We start from the raw sequence: 23,427 nt of genomic DNA on the forward strand, positions 1-23,427 counted from the left end.
AGAATCCCTTTTTCTTCTCAAGGCTGTAGCAGAGAAGTCTGTCGCTTTACAGTGAAATTGTAAAGAGTAGAGGAAACAAAATTATCACAGAAGACACAACTCTTGTTGAATCTTTGTACATAGCTTGTTGTTTCTGAGATTTGCCGTAAAAGAACACTTAAGATACTCTGTAAACATGATGTTTGCAGTTGAAAATTAGTGTCTGTATGCTATCTATTTATGCATCCACGCTAGCAAAAATGATGGAGTGTTCTTATTCCAACACTACTGATGCCAGTTCATAACTTAAAGTGGTGTTATTCGCACCACCTATCTCAGATTATGTCAGATATATTACGCAGGTGCAGCAAGGAGCACTAAAAGTAGGAGCTCCGATTCCTGATCGGTCCTTGGGAGCTGTGTGTGCTCGGAAGAGACTGCTGGAGGTAGCTCTGCTGGAAGCACAGATAAGGTGGTTTGAACCAACCATGACTATCTATTCAAACATCATTGGAGAAAAATATTTTGGGAGCTTCAGCAGAGATTTACAGCTTCTGGAGAGTGAAAGTACCGCAAATATTGAGATTTTGTAATTAATTTCTTGTGTGTGTAGCAGAGCAAGGCTAATGTGCTTGGAAAGGGAGAGTGTGGTACTGGCAACAATAGCAAAAAAAACCCCCTAATATAACTGTTATTAATGTTCATGTCTCAGGAAGTATTTGTGATGGAGTATATCTTTCTTTCTTTAGCACCAATATTCTTTTGAATACAAATGGTTGTAAATTAACCAACTTTGCATAGGTTGCACTGCAACAGAAATTGCATTAAATCTTAAATACACCGGTTAATATAGGCAGCAAAGATATTAAATAGGAGCTTGTTAATGGAGCAAGTTCCTTATAAAGAAGAGTTGAGTTTGCTTCCCACAACATACCAGTGTGATGCAAATTGCCATTCCACAGCCACTGAGGATCATAGTGATGAAAATTACACTACTGTGCCTGCAGATTTAAAAATAAAACTTGTGTGAGCATGGAGGGAGAGAAAGGGAAAGGAGAGATTTCCCAAAATAGGGTGTGCAAAATGTTTCCATTTTCTCTTTTTGAGGTGTTGTTGATTATGTTGGTATCAGAAAGATTTCAACCTTCTCAGCTTACTCATGATGCTTGCCTCCAGATTAGCTGTGCTTGCAGGTCGACCTACCCGCAGCTACCTATGGACATATCCTTGTGCTATAAATCAGAGCAGAATTTGTATAAAAAAGCTCCCTGTATGAAAATGTAGTTGCTATTATTGAATATCATCATGAGCAAAATGAGAGCAAAGTTGCTAAACAGTGAAAACAAAAAGAAAAAGAGAGCTTTGACTGTAACTGTAACAAGACAAAGCACCTATTACAGTGGAAAGAGAAGGTAACCCATTTACTTCGAAATTGAGATGGAAATAAGAGCACCCCAGCCACCAGTGGTAAGCAGAGTGTTTTGAGCAACAGATCACCTAAATGGGTGGTCTTCCTTCACCTGTGAATTGCAGCTCATTATTAAATGTCAGCCTCAGACCATTGCCTTCAGCATCTCCCCAGCCATGAACTCAGCGAGTATCACCACTTACAGAGAAACCTTTGCTCAGGCATGAGCTACATGAGCCAAAAAACACTTATGACTCAGACTGATGGATCAGTTAGCTCTGCTGTACGTGCAGTAGATCAAAGTCAAGAGGGAGGCTGGATGCTAAATTTCATTCAGCAGCCACGTGCAATACATTGCAAAGCTGGAAAGCTTTTATCTAGTCCTTCCACCTTGGACCCAGTAAGGCTTAGTGGGTAGCAGTGTGCGTCTTAAAATAGAAACAGAGCTGGTTCACTCTGATCCTGTATTGTGTGAAATGCTGCAATACCAAAGAGCAAGAAGTGGATACTTAGACAACGACAATTCTTGGACCCTACCTGAATCTAAATCCTCTGTAGGGATGTGCAGTGGCATGCTCTGCTTTTCCCATCTCTGTGAAGCAGTGGAAAAAAACACTTACACACGTTACTGATTTCTGATCTTGCTGTCAGTTTTATGGAGGGTTTTTTCTCCCAGTGTCAGGACATGTCACTGTTCCTGGGGTTTGCACAGCAGATACTGCAGCAAGCCCCATCACTAATTAGAAATGCACCCTCTGAATGGCACATTCCACTGCATAGGTTTTGGTAAACTAATTAAAAGAGCCTGTAATTGATAACATAAGAAAGAATGCAATTCACTATAGTTAGGGTCCGTTTTAGAATTCCTACTAGAGCTTTTCTTTTTATTGGTTTATTTTTTTCCCCTAGTAGTTATTCTGTTCTTTTGGCAGAAAAAAATTAAAAGAAGAAGAAATGGATTGAGTAAGCAATTGTTGCCTCATCATTGTTCCCATGGCTTCTTTTATTCATTGAACTTGAAAGACTGGACAAAATCTTGAAATCAAGAGCAAACTTCTCTTTTCATCACAAATAAGATGTAAATTATAATTACATGTGCTGGGCAGCATAAAAAAAAATTAACAGTTAAAAAATTTTTTTAAAACTTCTGAATTGTTAGAACTTTTTTTTTGTTTTCCTAGTGATGAAATAGAAATAGAAACCATATTTCTGGTTTTTGAAAAGCAGAATATCTATTCTTTTAGTGTTTTAGAACTTCATCTATAGTTTCACTTTTTCTTTGCCTCATTTTCCCTGTGATAATTAAGGAAAAGCAACAAGGGAAAGGAAAAATCCCTCATTTTTGTGAGTCCTTGACTAAAGAAAATCTCAGAACTTGAAAAAAGTAAATAATTCCATTTAACAAAAAAGATAATTTTCAATTTTCAAGATGGTTCTGAATGGAAAATATAAAAACTCAGGTTATTACTGCCTTGTGATAGTGAAAAATATAGAGTTTCAGGCCTTGTTATTGAGAAAGAGAGTCTTAGGCTTTACCACTATGTAGTTTTGGAGCACAGTGCTTTTGAATGTGCTATTGAAATCATTTTCATAATACTACGTAACTGTAGTGAGAGATATCAGAGAGGACTACATTCCTGTCTAATGGTGGCTTGAAACCACACAACATTATAAAAACATACAGTATATGAGACATGCAAATAATTTAAGTGTAAGAAGTGTTACACTGTTTCTGTGAGTACCCTCATATCCACAAAAAAAAAAAAAAAAAATGTATTGAGACTACTAACACCGTTTGATTTTTCACAAGACCTCTGAGTGTCTTTACCAGTCTAGACTATGTGCTCACACTTCCACGGAAGTCAATGAGAGCTTAAGAGGGGTGGTTTTACAACATCAATAATCATCTATAAATCCAATGAAGACTGATGGCATCATTGTTCTAAATGTCCATTGGTAAGTGCAAAAGTTGAATTTCACAAATGTAGTATTTTTCTGCTTAAAATGCATAGAATTCATATATTGTTTTTAAAAATTTCATATTCTTAGTGGGAGGATTGGGTGTATGAACTCCTATTTCCCATAGTAGACTTAAAAATATTGAAGAAATGTTGAAAAAAATCCTTTAATCTACAAAAATTATGTAAGAGGTGCTTGTTTAGCAAGATGCAGTGGAAAGCAGAATTACACAGTATTTTCACTAGGTTTAAACAACTAGTGATAGCTAGTCTAGAGATGGTCTTAGTCTCACACCAAAAATACAGTGGAGCTCCTGTGGTCTCAAAAAGGTCCTAAATCCTAACACAGTTTGGGTCACTTATTCAATATATGGCCTTGGGCAGGCCATTATAACACCACACTCCTCTCCCAGTCCATCTAAAAAATGTACTAAAAACCATGACCATGCTGAAAAAAAACCCCAGGTGCTGATTCTACACTAAGCTGGCTTTTTTTTTTTTTTTTTTAAAAAAAAAAAGAGCTTTAAGTTGTAAAAGAAAAACCTTCATCCTAAATGTATTTGCAGCCTAAACGCAAACTCCATTATTTTCTTCATTTTCAGCTGATGGCACAGAAGAACGAAAGTGCTACTTTTTGTCAATATATAACGTGATTTCTCAAGGCACTTTAACAACGTATATCAGCTGCAACAGAAATGACAGATTTCAGTGTATTTTCCACAGTATGCCCATTGATACTTTCCTCTTTTCTTCATATTTTTTATTAAGAACTGAATTTAGCTAAATCTTGAACTCTGTATGTGTCCATGGGCAAGATACTTCTTTGCTGACCTGTCATGTTATAAAAATACCCTTCTCAGTGCCCTGTCTGGAAAGAGGCTGATAGGCATGCTGTGACCATGTCCTGGCTCTCACAGTGATGCTCACTGCCTTTCCAAACTTATCATACCAAGATACCACAGCTTGAGACCTGAGTCCATGCTTTTTTCCAGCAGCGTGAATGAAAATGGGAAATCTTTTATATCATCAACATATTCTTAGAAGTAAACAAGGATTCATTATCTACTTGAATGACCAGCCATGACAAAGGAAAGGCATTTTACTGGTAAGGGCATTAATCTAGGGATCTGTGCCCTGCTCTGCCATCCCTTGTAACCCAAGAAAAAGCATTTAGTCTCTCTGTGTCTCAGTTCTCCATCTGTTAGGGGTATAGTAGGTATTTCCTCACCTCACATGGGTTTTGTCAAGATAAATATATTATGGTACTGAGATACTGACAAAAGTGCCTCTAATCTACGTATTTTACTCTGCTAAGAAACTACAACTAAGAAAATGTTGTTAGTGGAAGGATAGAATTGCAGTCAAATGAGAAGGGAAAACTGCGAAGAAATGTACATGTAGTACGTCTTTTTTTTTGCCACATTTAGCCTGATTTCAGTGGTTAATTGAGAAGTTAACAGAAAGGGAACATCCAGATTTATTCAAGCTCATCACTGTCAGTAAGTGTGTGCAGAGATAAATATCAGGCTCTCCAGTGGCTTTTGAAAGATTTGTCACTGCAGAACTGAAGCTGGCAGAACAGTCACAGTCCACAATGAGATTCGTCTCAAGTTACATGATAACTTTTTGATATTCACTCCATCAATGACAGGAATAAATGTATGTGGAGCAATGGAGGTCACCGTTTTCGATGCTAATATTGTATCCACCATGTTATTGGTGACTCTCCTTAAGTTTTGCAGAAACCTTTCCTGCTTTCTGGCATGGAGGAAGACAATGCTAACAGGACCTGGCATATTCTCAGAGACTGTTTCGGAACAGGAGTTATCTAGTAATTTGTGTGTTCATAAGTATAGACCAAAAGAGTATGCAAAGACATAGAGGATTGCACTCCTAGACAGACCCCGCTGAAATTGCTTCTCTGAACCACTGAAGAAAGAAAGAAAGAAGATCAGTCAGCCTTCAGGGGAGAGGAAAAAGATGACAAAAGGAAAAAAATCAAAAAGGTGCTGTATCCTGTAAGGAAACCACTATATGTCTCACATAACACTGTTTCTTTCTTAGAAGTAAGGAAGAAATAGGAATACTGTAAGAAAGGAATAGCAAGAGAGAACTAGACCGCTTGTGCCTGAAACTGTACTGTGTTGTTGAATTGTGGAATCTATTGTTTTCCTCATTTCAGACCTTATGAAGTAAGAAAACAATGTACTTTTCTTCTTTCTGCACAAACACGTTTCAGTCTATTCTGAGAAACCTTCTTGTATCTGGACATCCAAGAAATATTACCTGTGTATCAGGGATATAAAAAATTGGCCAAGAGGTCCAAAGCTGTGATTCAAATGTTATAAAACTTCACAATGACAGGATTAACGTGGTTAAAAAGGCTAGTTCTCCTTCAGAGGATCCCATTCTATCCTGGCAGACAAAGATCTGTATAAAAGCAGCGGCTGTGTGTGACAATCTGTCCCCAGAGTAGAAAGCAGAGCTGAGAGAGAGATCTCAAGCCTGTGTTCTCTGAAAATCAATCCTGTACAAGGAGCAAACATAGGACAGCTTCTGCACAGTAGCCACATCACAAGGGACCTGAATGAAGTGTAGGGGACAGAGCAGATGGACACCTTGGCTGTGGAAGTTATCTGTCCATCACACGGCCCCTGTGTTGCTGTTGTGCGAGGCACAAAGCTAGGCAGCACTGTGTGATTCTGTATTTATTATGGGGAGCTAGGCACTGTTACAATATTGGATGTCTACCCAATGCCAGGAATAAATTAAATGACAGACAGACTAAGCAGAGCAAAATACATAACCTCAGTAGACCGTTATACGGAGTCCTGGCAAACAGCCTTACACGGTGCTACCCAATTAAATTTGCTTTCACCATTCTCCAGGGAGTCTAAGTGTTTAAGGTTATAGACACTTTTCAGAGGCTTGTAAATAAATTAAGAGACATGTAAAACTTTGGCGAAGCAAATATTGATGAAGTAATTGTTTATAGTCATATCAGGGACCTCACCCATGTGCGAGCTGTGATCTCTCAGAACCCAGAAGCTAGATTAACAATTAAAGTATTCTCAGTGTGACATATTATTCCTGAAATAGGATCTGGACTCAGGTGGGAAACAACGATGTGTTTCCTTGCACTCTGGAGGCAATACCAGGTTGGCTTTGTCCCATGCCGTTACAATTTGAGCTTTGCCCCACTTACTGCTCCAGTCCCTGAGCTAAACAAACAGAAGAGAAACAATCCAAAAAAAAGCACAAGAGTGGAGAGACATCTGTATTCATTTGACAAACTTGCACACTGGGAATTCTGTGTTTGTTAAACCAAACTGAAAGAAACTTGTAAGGTGGTAAGGCACCTTGCCTGCCTGTTAGCTGTGCTCTCTAGAAGTTAAAAAGCGATGCCAAAGTTTAAAATATGACTGTGATGATTAAATGTGGTGGGGCTGAGAGATGTTCTGATGAAGAGAAAAAGCATACTGGTTGTGCACTGAGTAAAAGGATAATTCCCTGAGAGTAAAATGGTACTGTAATTTTTCTACAGGATGAGCTATGAGAAAATTCCTCCCTCTCTTCCTTGTCTTCACAACAAACAAAATGGACAAATGCTAAATTAATGAGATTAAGAACTATGCTCTAGCAACATGATACAGAAATTGTCCATTTAGAATGTGCAAACACCAAGGAACAAATCTGCTATCCTCAATAGGTGATCCTCGGGGGGAAATAGGGGCTACATCTTCAGATATGGAGTGGGAAGGAAAGCAGTGCAGCAAATGCTGTGCTAGCATAAAATGGGAGGTTCTGAGGCACTATTGCAGTTAAAAATATTGTACAGCAGTATGCATTGCTGAATGAAGGTCAAAGGAGCATGTACTTTGACTGCCAGGGGACCAGGGCTCCTGCGCAAAGCTTGCTCTGAGTGAAGAGGCTTGGGCACTGGGAAAAACAGTCAGTTGTTCAGGGGAGAGGAGCAAGAAAACTAATAGAGGAAAGACGGGTAGGGAGGGAAATCACAGCATGTTCCATGTAAAATTAGGTTTTGCTTTGGGTAAGGGGAACTGGTTATTAACTGACAGTAAGTGTTTATATTAGGTGTATTTTGGAGAGTTTGCATAAGGAACAAGCTGTTTACTATTTTCAAGCTTTTTAAAAAAACCTTATTGACAGTATTCGAAATACTATTTATTATCTTCAATATACATGCACAAGCTCCCTAGGTTTAGTATATATACACTTTCTATGAACCTATGTTGTAATTTTCCTTCAAAAACTGACTGAAAGCTTTTCATCCAATAACCTCGTCTTTTACATGCAGTAGCTCAGAGCTTTACCTCTGCAACATTTCCCTGAAAGTCCTTATCAGCTAGGGCTCTTACCTGCACTTCACATGAGAATTAAGCTGGCATCAAGGAATAAAGGGATGATAGTAGAGTTGTATATAAAATTGCTTCAGAATCTCCTTACCATTACAGTGTCCGTTAGCGCTCTGCAGGACTGAGCCCTTTATCGCTCTTAAGGAGTATTGCTTCTATGTCCTGCTTCAAGGAAATGCACATTTCAAGAATAAAATGCCACAAATATTTGTTTCTACCCACGTTCTGCATGTACTTTTGATGCTTTAGTATACAAAAATACTGTCATGATTAAGGTGAAGACACTAGCTTAAAAAAACCCCACCTTTCATATAAAAAATACACCAGAGGCTTCAGATATTGTATGAGATTAATGAGGCCTATGTCTTCTGGAAGTCAAGAAGCATTGTTGGCAGTTGGAAAGGGTTTAATTGCAGGTGCTACTATAAAGTGAAAACAAAACTACAGAGAATAATAATATTACACAGCAATTTATTCTGTGACTATAACCTGTTTCTCTACTTGTGGGACAGCAGTTTTCCCTGCTGCTACAGCATTTGCAGAAGCACGCTAATTCATAAATGTCATTAATAAAAATAACTTCACAATCCCATTTCATTAAAATTGTGCATTAGTCAGTGCATTCTACAAATGTTAATGGATTTGTCTCTTTGGACTGCTCATTTATAGTACCTTGTGAACACTCAGTACTTGAGATGCAATAGCTATTTGCAATTGGCTGGATAAGTCACATGGCAGTATTTTTTTCATGTGGCTTAATGAATGTGTTGGTGTACATCTTGGTGCTTGTAAACGCAAAACTTTATCACTATGTGAATATTCATGCATGTTATATTGATATTCTCTTCCTGTAAATAGCTGTGCCAGCAAAACTGTTTTATGAATCTTTGAAGAAGGGGAACAGATAAAAAAGACAGTATGTTGGAGGTAAATAATTTGAACATTTGTTGTAATACTCAGACTAAATATTTTGCAAGATTTGCCTATCCTTGCTTAAGAACAGCTTCCCTGTAAATGAATGAAGAGTTTCTCCTATACCCACCTCCTCGCTTCTAGGGGGAAGTGCAGAAGCCCTGTTATCCCAACATATGTTGGCAGATCTGACCTATTGTACCTAGTAAACCCAGACAGCTCTCCAGGGGACATCAGGCTGTAGGAAAATGTCAAGAAAGGCAGCACATGTGGAGCATAAGAGGTGAAACAGAAAACATTTGAGTTGCTTTTAATATACCCCCAAAATAGAAATTTCCTTCTCAAGTCGGCATACTCTGTAATCACATTATTTTGAATATTTGAGGTCTTTTCTCTTGGTGTTGACCTTGCTCCCTACAGCTATCTACAGTCCACTCTTCCTGCAATTTGTAACAGAAATGGAGATGTAAAACAAAATCGCATAGTTGTAAGTAAGCTTGGCTTTGGACTTGATGTGCTGCTGCAGATGTATCACAACAGCCATTTGACATTCTCGAGGCCCAACATTTGTCCCTCCAGTGACAAGTCTATTCAATTACCTGAAATTTCTAATGGGGGTCTTTGGAGAGCAGGTGGACTTTTGTACCAGGGCAATCTCTGTGTCTTCCCCTGCAGTTCATCTATGATATTCAGTGTTGCAGAGGGAGGGTAGGCAGATGCTCAGGGCTCTCTGCCACACTCCCGCATTGGAAGGGCTCCTGTTGGGCATTTGGCTGCTGCTCTGGGATGGGAGAGCTGTGCCTTGGGGCACCCAGGTGGCATGGGCCAGCGATGTGTCAGTAGAGGAGGAACAAGGGTCATGAGTGGCTTCTGCTGCACCTCTGTAGTTGTAACGCCATGTAGCCAGCTCCTAACAGTGAGACCAGAGTGACTCTCCATTAGCTGAGGAGCTGGACAAGGCTTTGCATTCAAGGACACAGACAGTTTACCTGAGCTTTACTTGCAAAAACAGGTAATGTCCCAGTACCCTGGTGATGTACATTTCCCTCATGGTAACGCCTTGTCTCCAAATAATTATGAGCATTTTAAAAAATGTAACTTCACTGCTGGGTAGGGTCTCCAGGGGATGAAATGGCTATATGAAATCCCCATAGGCAGCATGGCATACCTTTTCAGGCAGGCTGAGTATAAATGTCAGGACTTCCTGATTTTTCTACCTGGTGGAAGGTATTTGTCCTCCACAGAACAATGAGTTTCCAAACTACATTGCCTGTCAGTTCTTCAAAGGTCCTACAGAGCCCCGACTGCACAAACCTCTTTGCCTAGCTCTGCCAGCAACCTGGGGGTCCTCCTTCAGCAACAACCAGGGACAGGTGTGCCAGGGACAGAGGAAAAGCAGCCAAAATCAGGTGCTTTCCAGTCAACAATCTACTCAAAAGCTACAGCAGTAGCAATGCTCTCCCAAGCCTCTACCTCCACCCAGGAGGAGCCTTGCCAAGCATGACATGGTATGCAGGACCATGCTGCCTGCCTGCTGCCTGGGGTCTTCTGCTCAGCCAGGAGAATTTGAGGGAGAATGAGAATTAGGAGGTGAAAGACCACAACAGAGTAAAACAGGGTCCCAGAGCCAAAGACTGCACTGCATGAACCATGCCTGTTTGTATGGACTTTCACTGCTAAAGTCAAGTGCTTGCAAATTTGGGTATGGGGGGAGCAACCATGACATTTCTTCTAGCTGCTGCTTCTCAGCTGCCGTGTACTTTCACTTCACCGGAGAGATCACTGGCTAGGGACCACTGACCAAAGCAAATCTTTTTGCCTTTGAAGCTGTCTAATTTGAGCACATGCTTCACCAGTTTTGGTTAATTACACATGAAGTTATTGACGAGGAAGCATAAGAAATGTGCAAACATGGTGTGTCACACACAGGGACAACAACATTGTCTGGAGAGTGATGCCCTGTTTTGCTACAACCTCACTTGCTACGATCTCTCAATGAAATAACTCACTCCACAGGCAATGTATAATGCAGTCTAAAATATGATGGTTGTCACTGTTTGTAATCTAAACTGGATATGCCCTTATTGCCCTCTTTGCCTGAGATATCAAGGGCTTAATGGCTTTCTTGTGCTTGCATGATTATTTCAAATCACCTTTTCAGTAACTTAGATTTTTACCATAAGTTATGTTTGATCATGCTTGAACTTGCAAACATACTAGTTAAAAGCTTTACTTTGTTTCTCAATAACAAATTTCATATATGATTTGCAAAATGAAACATAACATCTATCTCATTGACCCTGTGAATAATACCTATTTTCCTGTGTTGGCTATCTCCACCTCAAGAATTGTCTCTGCCTCCTCCTTGGCCTGCATTGCTTTCATCTCATTCTCTCTTTCTGTTATTTCGGCGACCTGTGAGTAATGGCTACATCTTTCTTTGAACCACTCTGCTGGCTTCCACATTGCTTCTGCTCTGCATTCACAGCAAATGCTCTACCAAGCACACTGTGGTCTCTGTTGCAAATCTTCACCCCTCTGGTTAATCCTGCTCCACTGCTGACAGAGATGATGTTGCTGTGCTATCCGACTGCTCTATCCATCACCTACTTTCATCTTCCTAGTGAGATTTTGTGATAAAAGCACAACATCTGCCTCATAAACTGCTGCGATTCTTTCACTTGGTGAAGTTCAGTAAGTTACTCCTAAGGGTGGTGAGCAAACCTTGGGAGCTTTAGTGTAGAAATGCTTTAGTCTACTTTCCTCTCTCTCCCTCTTCTCTTAAATTATCTGACATTCTAACCTCCTTGTGTTTAGTTATTAGCTTAGAAATTCCCTGGGTTTACACTGATTTCCCGGTGCAGTCTCTATTTCCATTTAACTCCTTCAAGGGCTGTTATGGAGAAGAGCCAATTAAACGGGTTATTGAAATGGCACCCACTTCCTGCCTTGTGTCCCACCCCCCCACCTCCCCCGTTATAACCTGCCTCCAGCCCTGCTGTAGCCTGCCTCCAGCCCATGGTGTTTCCTCTGGCTGTGGCTTCTTCTCCCTGTGAATGGCATGACAGAGGCAGGGCTCAGCAGGTAATCCATCTCCATCTATTCCTCCTTCTACTTTTGCTCAGCCTTGGACAGACACAAGTGTCACCTGGGAAGGGTGCAAAGGAAAGATATAATCCACTCCGGGCTATCTGTCATCAGAAGTAATTTATATTCTAGGATAACATGGCCTACGTAAAGCATTTGGCAAGGGGAAACATGAAGAAAATATGCTGACATGGGAAGAGAATAGAAAATATCTGCTGTTACTGGTGAAAAACAGTGCTGCCTCTGGAATAAGTCAGTGAGGGCCAAGACCCAGTTCTTCAGGGTTTTTATAAGTGCTTCTACAGTAGTTGCAAAATATCTGCTTGACCTGCAAATTAAATACCCAAGTCTTTCCAAGGTGAAAATCACCCCATCAAAAACCATATTAATTCAGAAAATAGGGATGCAGCTATATACCCTCTTCTGTCCTTTTTTCTTATCAATATTCATGTGCCATAATCCTGATTGGACTCTCAAACTTTTCTGTTGACATTGGGTTTTGACCCATGGGTCTTGGAGGTGCAGAGATGCAGCACAGTTGCTTGGCAACATGAACACACCAGTTTGTTGGGGGTGATGAATGTTTTTTAAGGAACATTTTCCTTTCTCTGTTGCTGACTGCTGAACTCAGACCATGATGCCTGAACTGGGGTTTCAGGACCGTAATTCAGGGTTTTATGGATGCAGAGTTCTGGTTGGCAGGGGGGTGAATTTGGACCCAGACTTGACTTTCACTAACCGTAGGGATGGGGTAATTATGTTTAGATGTTCAAGTATTTAAGATTTGGGATTTTGCCTGAGACAAAAATATTGGGAGGGATTTTTTCTCTTAAGTCCTTTTTTTTAAAATCTCTGTGAAGGCAGAGTACACAATTCCAGTCTGGGCAAGCTTTTGCAAAGGAGGGGAAAGGGAGGGCACTGCCTTCTGCGCAAGGGCAGAGCTTGTCTGTCTGCTCTGGGGAAGACCAACCCACCAGCTCTCCTGTGGGAATTTCTGCTTGTGAAAGGCACAGTAGATGCCATCTCATGTTGCACTGACCTCTGTGCAGTTGGTAGATTTTTACAACCATCTCCATGCACTGCATTTCACAAGCCCATGCATACATGGTGCCTGGGCCTTAGAGAGCTTATGGAAAGTCTAAAGCCATATAAGAGGCTGATAACCTGCCATTTACCACGGTTTCAGACTTGTCAAACCTTGCCAAAGACCAACAGCTTCATCACTAAGGTAGCTGAATCTCTGTGCTTGTTTTCAATGAGCATTTGTTTTGGCACAGCTCCCACTTTCAGATCAAGACTTTCTGATCTGGCTGTTCCTCCTTGTATAGTTCTTTGTAATTCTTATAATTATGGATTTAATTATATTAAATTTATTAAGAATTATAATTTTATAATTCTTATAATTCTCTGTGTAATTCTTCCAACTGGGTTTACTTTATAAACCTTTGGTAAATTTGCTGTCTCATTGTGGCAAGAAATTGGATAATTTAGTAAATGTATAGGAACGTAAGTGTACATACCTCTTGGCTTTAAGGAAATTTTAGGTAGAGATAAAGGAAACCAAGAACAGCCAGATTTTGGAAGATCTAGATGTGTTTGACATACACACAGTGCCTCCAGTCTTTACTTAGAATTGATGTAAGCCACAGTACATTAGACAGCCTCCAGGCTTACTTACATTCTGAATTTAGTCCTATAAAATTTTTTCCTCCAAAGCAGCAATCAAGTCATCCATCAGGCTGTCAGCAAATTGTCTGTGTGCCATATATTAATCTCTCTTTTCATATCCCGTATTCTTCTGTTTCAGTGGGAATTCAGTCACAGATGAAGTCTACTTAGACACAATATTCTGCAAATAATGTAGCCCAAAAAAGAGTTAACTAATAAGAAAAAACATGGTATCTAAGCTGGTGCTCTGTGGGTACATGGTGTTAAATGAGTGCTGTAGAGGGAACTGTAGCTGGAAATTCTTACTTAAAAAAACAGCATGTAGAATTTGACTTGCTTCCTAGTAGGTGATCAGCAGCAGGCTTTAAGTTAACACTGATACCAAATGGTTTATTTAGCTGTCAGTTACGAGAGAATTCATAGTGGAAACAAATAGGCAGCCTACAGTGACATCTTTAAGAGAAGTCTGCTTTCATACAACTGTGAAAGCACAGACTTATCTCCACTAGCAAACAACAGGAACAAGTCTCATGGAATATTTTATTCAAGATCCTTGCTTTTGTTCTAAGTTACCTGTGGGGAATGGTAGCTTGTGTTGCCACTGGAGACTGTGGATTATACACAAAAGCAAAGTAGATTTGAAAAAGGAACCAGAATTTGTGCCATGCTACCTTTCCTTACGTTTGTTTTCACACAGCAATTCATTGATATAAAACAAACCTTTAATGATACAGTGCATCAGTACAGGCCTGTGTCACAAGAATCTTTTCAGCTTCTTTTCTTTTAAAAGTAAAATGAAGGAAAATGTGTTGTGAAGCACTGTCTTTTTATGTCCTAGAAGTGGTCAGTAAGAACATAACCAGTTATGGCAAAAGAGAGAAGTTGCTCAGCTGACGTAGGGACAGTTGAATTTCTTCATTCTCTGTCTTTATAGTAGGTCATGCAGCATATCAGGAGTAAAAGCTGAGAGGTGATAAGATTTTTTATTTGCTACATCTTTGAATGGATGGCCCTTCTCTGTACATGTAGGAATCCCTGATGGGTAAAGGGAATTTAATAAGAATATGCACAAGTTCCCTGTGGTTGAATTTATGTGTGTGATCTCCTTTGCAGACACACTTATTTGAGCAACATTTTTATCAGTTTATTCTAGAAAATACAGTAGTGATAGCAAAAAGAAAACTATCTTCACCAGCAGAAGAGGATTACCTATCTTGTGGTGGGAACTAAATCCACCCAATGACACCGAAATAAGGTAAGATATGCTTTTATATTTCTTTGCATGAAGCAAGTGGTCTGACAGGGAATTCCCCCAAGGCACATCATGTCTCTGGCCAGGGCTGAGTGCTCTTGGTCCTGAAGCAGGACTTGGTGGCTATATAAGCACTGAGTTGTGGGAGGGCACTGCAGCTTGCCACAAGCTCATGGTTCTCTGGTGGTCCACACTGGGAGCTGGTTACAGCTCCTATCTCCCCTGGCCATCTTCCTTCCCACCATGTGCAAACAAGGACAAGGAAAGAGAGGTGCTGAGGGTCCTGATGCACAGCCGGGTCTCAGTACAGGGTCAGGATGAAGGCAGGACTTGCCCCAAAGCTTGGAAGCTTCCAGGTTTGACATACAGTGATATGAGAGGAGTGTATATTTTTATGGCTATTTAGGTATAGAATATATTTTAATGATTTTGCCTAATTCTACCTTTTAATTTTACATTTTTTGTTAATGCTGAAATGATGGAAAAAGCCTTTTAAAAACTTTGAGACAGTGGTTTCCATTAGCCTAAGCACTTGACAGGTACTAAAGAGAAAAGTAAGATAAAAAGAATGTAATTTTCATTTCTCTCTTGGGTTTTTTTGATATCTACATCTTGTTTGCAAAGCCTATGTCTTTCTCAATGCTCATACAATTTTCTTGTACAAGAAACTTGCAGGATTGGGTGGCAGGGAGGTGGTTATTTCTGTAAGTCTACTTCATTGCTGTAGGGTCAAAGTAGTGTTAGGATCTTCAGGTTTATCTCATAAAGAATTATTTTTAAAAAACAAAACAAAAACAGAACAGCCAGTCAGCAGAAAAGGACAGGAAAAAAAAAATCTAACTTTTAAAATAAAGAGAAATAACTTAATATGAGGTTAGAGGAAATAAATCAATAAAAGTAATTTAGTGTTATGTGTGAAGGCTTCACAGTCCTAGCTTTCAGCTTGCTGTCAGTTTTACAGTTTTAATTCACTTATGGAATTTTAAATTGAACCTATTTTTGTCCAGTCATCCTCTTTCTTGGGATAGTTTATAAAATCTGGCTTTGAAATGCATCATCCAAATAGGGATGGGCTTTGTAGCCCACAGTCACTGGTCACATCATATGGGATGAGAGAATATGCTCAGGGATCGAGGGAAACATATAATGTGATGCTGGAATTGGAGGCATTTGGGATATCGGCTGAATTGTACCTGGGCTTTACAGGTGAATGGTGTATGTGCAGTGGTCAGGGCAATGGCACTTGTGAGTTTGAGCTCTGTATACCCATTTTCTAGGTAAATATTGTGGAAATGCAATCAAGTAGAAGTGAAGCAATGACAAGTGTTTTCTTTTCTCATAAGGAATCTGCCATCCAAAATTTGGACTCCTGTCACAAGGGACAATATAAGCTTCATCCAGTATATCTACAGGTGACTCTGCCTCAGATTAAAACCTTTCAAAAACATCCAAAGAAAACAGAAAACAAAAAGAGGACACTTCATAACTTCACAAGCTAGCTGGCTCAGTAGAAGTGTCAATGCTTATACCCTTCAAATCTCAGTACTTGCTATCTGCCTTGCAATTACACTTGGGATAGTGGCGCTTGACTCAAAGTCAACCCATACCCAGTTATTTCCTACTGGATTACCTCTAGAACTTTGCCACTTGCTGCTTTGCCGTAGCAGCCATGATTTACCATATAGCACTGCAACACACATTGCAGCGTCCCAGGAACATAGATTACTACAACTGGAAAAAAGAATCCCCACATCCCTGCAACTCCACAGCAGCTTCCCTCTCGTTGCAATGACCTCTCTGCCTGGCTCATTGCCTTAGCATGTTTTTATAGGCTGATGAGAGCAATGGCTTTTGTTTGGTGATAACGAATAGGTTCATTTGCATGTGGCCCCCGGGACACTTAATTTCAACCTCTTGTGTTGTCACAGGCCTTGCTGAATGTGTCCAAGGGAAAGCAAGCCCTCTGCATGGACAGCCTTTTCCCAAGGGGACAGAATGAACCCCTGGCTCTACCTGTGGCAGCTTGCAAACTCAGTGGTGGCCCAAGGATGCCCCAGAAAGGAAACATGGGAGCCGCTAAGTGGCCTGCCCAGCTCACTCATTGCCAAAAGTGAGTGATAGACAGAAGACCCTTCAACTGGAACATCTTCCTCAAAGCTCTCTGGACGTTAAATATTTTTGGAACTCAAATTCCTTTTCTTGTAACCTACAAAAAATTTTTTTTTGGAGCACAGAGTTTCCATTTCCACACATTTCATGAACAACTCTGAATCAGCGGGGCTCTCCAGCCCAAATGGAGAGGCCAGTTTACATTTGTCAGTAGATTCCCCAAAGGGAATGTCTGGAAAAAGACAGAAACAGTTAATGAGTCTTTAAATGAAGGAGTATCAGAGATATTGAAAGGAATGATATTGCTGCTTAAGAAACCAGGGGATTTATCTCTCTTTTTAGCTGCTTATCAAGAAAACAAATGAACCTAATAAGCATCATCACTAGCTCTATCAACACTCTCAAGATCCACCGAAGGCAAGCAAAAGCACCGAAGCCCCTTTGACCCCCCCATAAACCAATTAATTTGTGAAGAAGTGTTAAAACAACAAGCAGCCCTGAGAGAGCGTGTCCCCCCCTCAATCTGCTCCTCCTTTCCTCCACCCCTTTCCTCCTCCCGTGACCACCAGGTGGGGCAGCGAAGCTCCGCTCTCCGCAAAGCCGAGCGCGCTTCGTCCCCCAGCGCCCGCACCGGCAACCGGGGCGGTCACCCCACTCGCCTCCCCGAGCCTGCGAACAGGCAGACGAGCTGCTGGAAACTTTCTTTAAAAAAAGAAAAGGAGGAAACTGCCTCCGTCCTCCTGCAAACGCTGGAAGCTGAAATACCCGCAGCTTCTTACGTGGCAATAGAAAGAGGAGATATCAGTGCAAACCTCTCTGGAAGGGTGTCTTGGTGGAGCTGGTTCCTCACTGGTGTTTGGCATCAATCCTCCCTGCACCAGAAATTGTAGGTTTGTTACAGCATCTTGAGATAGTCCTTATGATTCCTGCATTTTCATAAGTAAATTAATAAAAAAAATACAGCCTAGCCCACTGGTATAATTGCAGCTAACCTATACTATAGGGGTCAGAAGACATCACCATTTTTCAAAAACCACAGTGTGAGAGGAAATCTTAAATTAATCCTCCCTGACCAGAATCACCGGCATGAGGAGCAAAGGGTAGCAAAAGAGGGAAAAAAAAAAAACAGTATCATGTGAAAGTCTGCCTCATAAAGTGAGCAAACTCCTGCCCACATCATTTTGCAGTTTGTTTACTTGTGGCTTCATTAAAATTGCATGCAGATCCAATGACTAGATTTTGTTAATGGCCCACAGAGGGACAATCATTGCTGAAGCCTGAACACTGTGATCCATTTTCCCTAATTATTACTTTGTAACCATTTCTAATTTGACAGCTCCTGCTGAACAAGGGTTCATTTATTTTGTTTCATTGTTTCATATAAGGAAACATCATATAAGCATAACAGCAGAGCATCAATAAGGAGACCCACTAATTTGAAACATACATTAATCGCATGGTAAGAGCACATAATGGCCTTCATTGGGGCTCCTGGAAAGATCTTTCATTGTAGAATCTCTTTAAAGGGTATAAATCATGAGGCTGTGTTGCATGCTTAACAAGGAACAGCAATAATATCTAATTCCTTGTGGCCTACAAGTCAAGAACGGAGTGGGGCAGAGAGGTTCATTTTCCTCCTTGGCCATACTTTGTAACTGTCAGAAAGATGGAATAAAGATGGATATATTTGCGCACAATGAAGTAATTTCTAAATTTGCATAGTTATTAGGTCTATGTCAGTGGTCTTTAGGGAGTTTAGTTGTTTTCCTCGGCAGAGAAACATCTGGGATGGTCAGGTGTTTCTAAAAATCCAGTGTAACTCATGCCTTTTTGAAGGCTTTAACATAAAGTTACGTATTTCTAAAGAACCAGTGTGAGAATGTATGACTACAAGGGTCAGCAAGTCCAGTCTCCTGCTAGCTCAGTCAACCACATCAATATTTCTTTCATGAACTCATGGAGTTCTATCTTAAATGTATTAGGGTTTTTAATTTTGATCCTTTTTATTCCTGTAACCTAATTTTAGAAGGCTATTCCAAAACTCTATTTTATTGACCTGCCTCAAAATTTATGTCATCAAGAAATTTCATTATCTCACTCTTCTACTTCCCATTAACCCCTTTCTTATTAATTTTATGATATAACTAGTCCTTATCTGCAGTCTAAAAGTATTTGGCATTTGTATGTTTGTTTTCATGCCTCCATCTCTGCTACTACAATGACCAATTAGGGTTTTTTTGTGGTGTTTACCCCACTTTAAGAAAATGTGTTTGATTTCAAGCTTCATTTTGCTAAGTTAAACAGGGCAGGCTGCTTTGGTCTCATTTGGTAAGATAGGCTTATTCCTTTCCTGCATTCCAGTTTGACTCTGTCTTTTTTGAGTGTGAATGATTGGAATTATAAATTCTTCTCCAGGTGGAATTTCTTCAATGCTTTGTGCAGTCGCATTAACACATCTTTGTCTCCCCTGGAATTGCTATAACTGATAAATCCTTGGAATTTTTTTTTCTGTTGCAACACATTGGTAGATCATAGCTCTCCTAACAATGCATTGGTTTGCCCAAATGATTTTATCATTTTTAGCTCTCAGCTGATGATGAGTCATCTTGGAGCAGTAATTTTTGCTATCTTTTTACTAAGGCATGATTTGCACTTTTGTACATTGCATTTTTGAATTTAAACTATTTCTATCTTTCCAAGCCTCATGATCATTCAGTTATTCCCATAAAATATTCTGATCTTCCTCAGATATTGGCAATGCCTCAAAATTCATGTCACCAGGAGGTTTGTTCACCTCGCACTGCTTCGCGTTAACCAGGTCCTTACTCGCTCAGTGATTTAACTAGTTCCTGTCTTCACTGTGGTCTGCTTTAAATGTCTCACTGAAATTCACATAGATTAGGTGTATTGTGCCTGCGTACTCTAGACCTTCAATTACCTTGTTTCATACAGATGTGAAATTGACCTCATTTAGTCTGCTGCAGTTTATCCTGTTTCCCCTTTCCTTTCCATTCTTTATTCTTTCCTTCACAGTTTGATCTAGAGCCCTGTGTAACACAGAGGTCAGACTAATGGGCTTGTGGTTGTCTGAAACACTGCATATTCTTAAATATAGCTGCTACATTTGTTATTCTCCAGTTGCACATCGATATCCCTTCCCATTGTTTCAATGCCTATTTAGTGAACAAAATCCATCAGCTATCAAATCCAGCAATACTTGGGTCCTACCTTCACCTGAATGTTGTCCTCTCTGTATCTGAAGTCTTTGTATTTTGCCTCTCTCTCTCAAAACATTGTACAGTTCTCTACTCAGTCCTGTCATTGAACGCGCTCAGTCTATACACCAACATCCAATGAGTAGGACTGCTTGTGTCAACCTCTTCAGAAATGATTTTGCACAGTTGGGATGCTGAGTTGTCCTGTCTTATTTTTCTTGTCTCTCAAACTGTTGGCACACGGTCCTCAAAAATATTTTTCCTCTCCCAGGTGTTTTATTTTCTCTGTTTTGCCACCAACGGACCTTCCAGGGGTGTATAATAAATGTGTCCTGTTGTGCTCTGTGTTACCCAAATGGCTCAGCTATGACATTGCAGGCTCTCACCTGATGTCCTACAGGGGATCTCTCCAGCACCAACAGGCTGCTTTTACCAACTCTGAACTTTGGGTTTGAATTGCAACTAATGTTCACTGCCTAAGAAAGGAAGGGGTCCCCGTACAGTCACTACCAGCTCGGAGAAATCTGTGCAATGACCACTCTGGTCAGGGAAAGTTAAGCAACAGCCTAAAAATCAGAGCTCATCTTAGAAGGCACTGTATAATGCATGGTTTGCAACAACAGTCTTAGACAAGAGGAGTATTTTTTGGCTTTTAAGAAAAATTGCTGTGGCTGTTTCATTACACTCATTATATTGAAAGGACATCAACTCTGGATGATGAAGGCCATGTTGCTGCCTCCATACAGTGGACACAGTACCTGTTGTGCTCAGATAGAGCAGTAATAGCTGCAGTTATTTGCTGTAGGAGGGCAAAACTCCTTGCTCTCTGTTTTCACTCTGGACACTCCTGAATGACAGCGTGGTACCAAAATACCAGGCTGTTGTTTCTCAGGGTCCTCCAGCTTTGCTCTCACTAGCTGTGTCCTGCTGCATTGCTGACGTTCATGCTTCTTTTCTTCTTCTGACTGGCTCCATCCTTCTGTCTCTCCAGTTTTCTTCTAACCAGTGTCAAATCACCTTTTAACTGAATTTCTTCATTAGCTTCTGTTAGCAAGCTTATCCCAGCCTTCTTTCCACAGAAGGATAAAAGGCAAGTGATCAATCCTTGTTCATCCTGGAATAGATATATCACAGTGCAACAGTTTGCAGGTAGTGAGGGGCACTGCATGGACAGCCAGCCTCTAGAGGAGGCAGGGTAGTTAGCTGAGAGGAGTCTGCTCTCTCATGACTTTCAAGAGAGAAGAAAAGTACCAGTCCCAAACCCAGTGTATCACCTGCTCTGTAACATTTCTGCCAGGGGAGTCCTGGCAAAGCAGGTAAGAAGTTGTCCTTGCTTTGCAAGAACTGTTGCCTGCATGCTGCAAAAGCAATACAAAGGAGGAGGAGGAGTTCATCACAGTCCACTGCTCACCTTCCTGGTGCCACTCCATACGTGTAGTCCCATTATGTCTGATGATCTCCTGCTGGCATTCATTTCAGCCTTCAGCCTGGATGGTCAGGGCATGCAGCACCTCCATCTCTGTTGTGTTCTGCCAGGAGCTTCCTGCTTAGCTGTAATAAACTGTATTGAAGAGTGCTTCCCTGGCTGCCTTCATCTTTAAACATGACCCTTTTTCAGGTAATGCACTCAACACAGATGGTTGATAATTGAGACAAAAAGCAAATTTTAGACCCTATTTTCTGTACTCCATTTAGATTTCTATTCGGCTCTTTGCCTCACCACCTTCCTTGGCTATTATTGTACGTACATTATTACCATAGGGTAGGAATATATTTGTGGATTTAAGAAGTGAAGCAAGTTAAGCCATAAATATTCTCGTCTCATTCTTGCCATTTGATACTTATAGTTTCTCCTGTAAATAAGAATTTCAATACTTGCATTTGTTTCCTTTTTCTATATATTTTTAGAGCAACTCTTGCCCTTCTTATGTCCTTCTAAGTGGTGACTCACTCTGATTTCCTGATTTATGTTGTTCTAAATTACAGGCACTTTTCCCCCCCAAACTTACACAGAAGAACTTCCTACTAATGCCATTTATTAATAGTTTTTTTGCCTAGAATATACTTTCAGCTAACTTGAACACCCCCCCTATTTTTTTTTTTTTCTGAATTTCTTGATACAAACCTCTTAAAGAGCATTCTAGTTGAATAGAGTGATGAATTTGTAGGCTACCCATCCACTAAAGCACATACTTTGGGGTGCAAATGACATCTGTGTGTTTGAGTAACCCACTAATGAAAATGAATGAGCTCCACATGAAAATTAGCTCAGGCTCCAAGGCTGGCGTCCCTCTTTTCTTTATTCTGTTTTATACCCCAGAGAGTTACTGCCATGCATTACTGTCTATAAAAGCAAAGTTGGGCTCAGCCCAACAAATTCAGAAGCTGTCTGAAAATCTTTTCACAGCTTTCCATCTTCTAGTTACAAGCTCAATGTTAAAATTATCTCTGTTCCAAAAATGCTAGTGGCACACGTTTATCTCTTTTCAAATAGATATTTGCATTTTTTATTTTTTTAATAAAAATCTTGTCAGACCCAGATCTCCTGCAATATTATAGTGTTTTGTAATGTTTAGTTTCCAACAGTTATTTTGTTAGATTGACCTGCGTTACTTCCCTCATTAATTACTGCTGTTCATAAAAACAGGTATAGCTTTCAATTTGTGTTGATTTGTATAAAAGTCTTCACTTTTTATTAATAACCTGCCGCTTACTTAAATTGTTATGGCCTCTTGGGCAGTGTTAGTCTGAAAAAAAATCTCATGAGAAGTGCAATGGTGGGTGGAAAAGAAATATATTACATGAGCAGCTCAACATCACTATCGTAAGAACTTCACATTTAGGTTCCAGAAGTAAATGAGAAGGTAAAAAACCATCCAATCCATAGAAACCCGTTTAAAAAAAAAAAAAAAATCCTAGGGTGTATTTACACATTCTAGCACCTCGCAGTTTAATTTTTCATTCTGGAAAGGGAAGATGAGAGAATTTTAAAAATTATTTCTACAGTAAAGATTTTTAGTGGTGTAAGAGAGTAATAACAGGCTGCTGTGCTTAGGACCTGGGCTATAAAATAAGTGCTTGCAAATATCTTGTATTTGAACATTCCCCTAAAATGGAAGACATTTGAGACCTCAATCTGTTTGGGTAAATTTTTACTTAGAAAATGTGACTTTCTACAAAGTTATTACTACAAGTATAAATTATACCAAAAGAAAGTACTTAGGGACAGTTGCCCTTGCTTGCTAGGAAGTACTTGGGGTTCCTTCTCATAATATTTCCTCTGTATTGCCAGAAACCCCACAAGCAGCCTTTGAAGCGGAGCTATTTTGTTGGATCTCTTATTTTGCCTTAGCTGAAAAGTTATTTTCTGTTCTTTGATGGTTAGCAAGGAAAATTTTTTGTTTAGTTTTTGGTTTTGTTTTTTTTTTTAATATAGTTGTAGGGTTGTTTGTTTTGGTTTGAG

The sequence above is a fragment of the Nipponia nippon genome, unplaced genomic scaffold, assembly GCF_047370975.1.
Source record: "Nipponia nippon isolate SJK-2023a ecotype South Korea unplaced genomic scaffold, ASM4737097v1 scaffold_1, whole genome shotgun sequence".
NCBI classification, from domain to species: Eukaryota; Metazoa; Chordata; class Aves; order Pelecaniformes; family Threskiornithidae; genus Nipponia; species Nipponia nippon.